The following is a 3,876-nucleotide window of genomic DNA, read 5'->3' as shown; positions in this document are numbered from 1 at the left end:
CCACTTCTTTCTTTATTTTGATGTTATGTCTTGTAATTACCGTATCCATATATATGTATTTTTTCCAGAGGTTTTCAGTTTATCGGACAGTTAGGCACTGAAAACACTGAAGTCTCACTTCTGTGCCTACAGCATCACCCATTGATTTGAGTGGGAGCTACCTGTGCTGCTGATGCAGACATCCCAGGGGTCTGGGAGCTGCAGAGCTGCCAAAGAAGAGGAACTGCCTTGTTCCCTATGCCCTCCTCCAATGTTTCTGCACTGCTGCCTCACTCCACATCAACACTTTTTCATCAGAAATCCCATTGTCCTATGGCTTATTTCAAGTATGCAATTAACAAGTTCTTCACAGACAGAGTGATGAGGTGCTGGAACAGCTGCCCAGAGAGGCTGTGGATGCCCCATTTCTGGAGGTGTTCAAGGCCAGGTTGGATGAGGAATTGGGTAGCCTGGTCTAGTATTAAATTTGGAGGTTGGTGGCCCTGCATGTGGCAGGGGGGTTGGAGATTCATCATCCTTGAGGTCCTTTCCAACCTGGGCCATTCTGTGATTCTGTGATTGGCTTCTTCTAATTTTTCTTGAAATTTTCTTTGTTTTCTGTTATAATCCAAAATTTTCCATTAAAAGCGAACAAGCTTTTAATCCAGCACATTAAAACTAAGAGAAGATGTGAGCAGCAGTGATTTAGGAGTAGCAGGAACTGTGCTTGGCTGTGAGTAGCAATAGAGGTAAGCAGGAATAAGGAGGGTGCAATTATGGATGAGTATATTTCCATTACTAATTTTAATTTCACGAGAGCAATAACTCTGTCCCCCCCACTGCACACAAAGGCTTCCCACTGCCTATTCTGCTGCTGAACCTCTCTCTCTTTCGTTATTCTGCTTACTCCTCTCTATCGACTGGATTCACCTTACAAATGGTGCTTATTTAATATTGCTCCTGTATTAATTGTCTCTCATCCTCTCTGTGACTCATTTGAATCCTCCTCCAGCTTTCCTCCATTCTGCTTTGCCATGCGTGCTGTTCAGCTCTGGCTTTGCCTTTCCAGAGATCATCCTCCTTCTCCTCCTTCCCCTCCTCCTTTAGAGGCTCAGATTTCCCTTCCTGTGGCCAGCAAGGGGCTGTGGGGTTGCACAGGACCTCATCTACCTCCCACAAGCTGAGGAACATGAAAATAAATCAGCTGCCTGGGAGCAGCAGAATGTGGGGATGCGCATCAGAACCCACACGGGGCTGGGTAAGGACCGGTGAGGCTCTCCAGGAACCTCTATGAATTCGGGACAGTGATGCAGAGTGAGACTTCAGCAGATGAGGTCTGCCCCACTGTTTAAACCAGCGCTGCACATTTATCTGAGATGTGCTTAACCCCAAATGCCGCATCTGAAAGTGCCTTCAGCTGGTTCCTGACTTGGCAGGAGAGCTCTGGCCCTAACACTCAAGGTCTAAACACAGTTGTGCTTTGAGGAAGATGTAAATCCAGACCTGAGCTTGAGCCCATCTCTAAGCGCTGCTCGATTTTTTGTTCTCCACATGTGCACATTTGAGTATAAAGCAAAGCAGTCTCTCTCCATGAGCAGGTTCTTCTGTTCCTCGAGTCCTTTAAAATCCCCTCCAACTTTGCCTGGATTTGTGACAAGAAAACGCTCAAAGAGAACTTGGAGGCGAATGCCCTCAGTGGCTGTGCAGATCCTCATCTTTTGAGCTGCTCCTTGAGGAGGTGATGGAGTTTTAGTGGGGTTTGAGTGTTTGAGTGCACGGAGCTGCTTCCAGAACCTGTGCCTCCAGTTCTGCCACCTTAAAACTTTAGGCCAGCCTAATAACTCAGCAACTTCTGCTTTTGGGCAGTGTGAAGCCTTCGTTGTGGAGGATTTATGTTTCCTTTTAATATTATACAGTATTTTCCTCCCAGATTTCACTGAAGTTTTGCTCTTTCTGAATTGTAAATGCAAAAAAAAAAAAAAAAAAAAAAAAAAAAAATTACTGTTCAGAATGTTCTCTCTTGAAAAGATGTTTGCTTTTCACAGCTCAAACAGAAAACAGCTCAGTGCATCCAAAAGCTGCCTCACCCTTTGAGCGTGTTCCCAGATCTCAGCCAAGAGCACTACTATGGAATAGCTGTGAGTAGCCGGAAGAGCATTGTGGGGATTGAGATGCAAATGAGCGAACCGAGCAGCCCCTTCTGCAGAGGTTCCCTATCTCCTTCTGCCCCTCGCTTCGGAACTGGGGAGGCTTAACCTGGGCGCTGCGCTCCGCAGCCGCAGCCTCTGCTGTGCTCATTTTTAAGTCTCCTCAGCGTCGGTTTGATGTCAGCATCACGAAGGCACGGAGACAACAATGCTCGCAAAGCCCCCGCGTTGTCATTACTGCCCCGAGCCCCCAGAACTGAGGCCACTGCCTTAAATCAGCTGAAACGAGGGGCGAAGGGAAGCCAAAGGCGCCGCAGAATAGCACTCTCTATTCCAACGCCTGAAAAGTTCCCAGTTTTTGGGCAGTTTCAAAAGTTCCAATGTAATGTGAGCGGCTGCCCAGGCACTTGTTTGTTTTACCAAACGCAGAGAGTTGGAGCACTGCGGAGGGAATCGGATCCGGGGGGCTGGGGGGCATTCAGAGGGTTGTACACATAAACACTCTGAGGAATAAAGCAATATGGTGTTTGCTCTGTATGCTTTTCTTTCCAGTGGCGGGGCAGGAAGGAAAACATTCTAACAAAACCTCCTTCTAAAGAAATAATCGAGGCTCAGAGCCCTGAAGCCGTGTGGCCGCACATGAGAAGGAGAATGGGGCGTTTTGCACCATTGCGCATTGCCATCGCGTCCCTGCGTGCTGATTGCATCTTTACATGCATTGCATCATTTGACATAATTGCTGCAATTATGTTAATACTTCATAAGCAGCAGGACACTACCTGTGATTTACAAAACAATAACAACAACAACCAAAAAAACCTGACTTGAAAAGCTGAGCCTGCAAATGGAAAGGGATGCAGTGCTGAGGATGCCCTCCTGTTCCAGCAGCAGGCAGGGAGCGGAGCTGCACCATCCCTCTACGTGTTATAAAAGGCACCAAGGAGGGTAACACCAAACTGTGAGCCTGCTGTATGTGTTTAATGCTCATCTGTGAACTCTCACCCAGAAAAAGCCCCACAGTGCCCTGCCCTGAGCAGTGACAGACACTTGAAAGAACAACGGGACACTGAGAAACGCAGTGATCTGGAAGTTAACCCCTCTTCTATCTGTGGGTGCAGAATTGTATAATATCAACCTCGCTCCCCTTGAAAAGAACACTCAGGGCCTGAGTGCTATCTGTGGGATCTCCCCCCCTTTTTCCCCCCCGTTTTGTGGTTTTGGGGCTCTCCCACCCTGGAAAGTATTTCTATGCTGCTGGTGTCCCACAGGAGGGGATTTAAGCATCCCAAATCAACTCTGGATTAAACATGGACATTAAACAAGACAGGGTGGTATCCAGAGCGGTCATTAAGGAGAGTTCACAAATAAGATCGACTCCTAAGTGCTTCCTGTTAAGTGGCAACACAAGAAGGTTCCAGCAAAGCGATCAGCTCACATCCTCGAGGAAAGCTGGAGAGCTGCTGGGGGCCGAGTGCTGGATGCACTCCTGGCACCCGGGGAATGTCACGGAGGGAGCGAAGCCCCTCTGCCAGCGGGTCCTGCGGGGTCAGCCGAGGCCGGAACTCACGATGAGGGGCGGGCCGGGCGCGGGGCAGTGCCGGGCACCTGTACTGCGCCGTAACGTACCCGAGGCGCAGCGGCAGCTCCCGATCCGGCGCCGCGTTTTGCTCGAGCAGCAAGTGCCGGCCCCGCCGAAGAAGGAGGGAGGGAGGCAGCGGGGGAAGGAGGAGCTCAGCCTCCTCGGGGAGGC

This window comes from Meleagris gallopavo, chromosome 20 (genome assembly GCF_905368555.1).
Source record: "Meleagris gallopavo chromosome 20, MGAL_WU_HG_1.1, whole genome shotgun sequence".
NCBI classification, from domain to species: Eukaryota; Metazoa; Chordata; class Aves; order Galliformes; family Phasianidae; genus Meleagris; species Meleagris gallopavo.
This window is presented reverse-complemented; position numbering follows the sequence as displayed.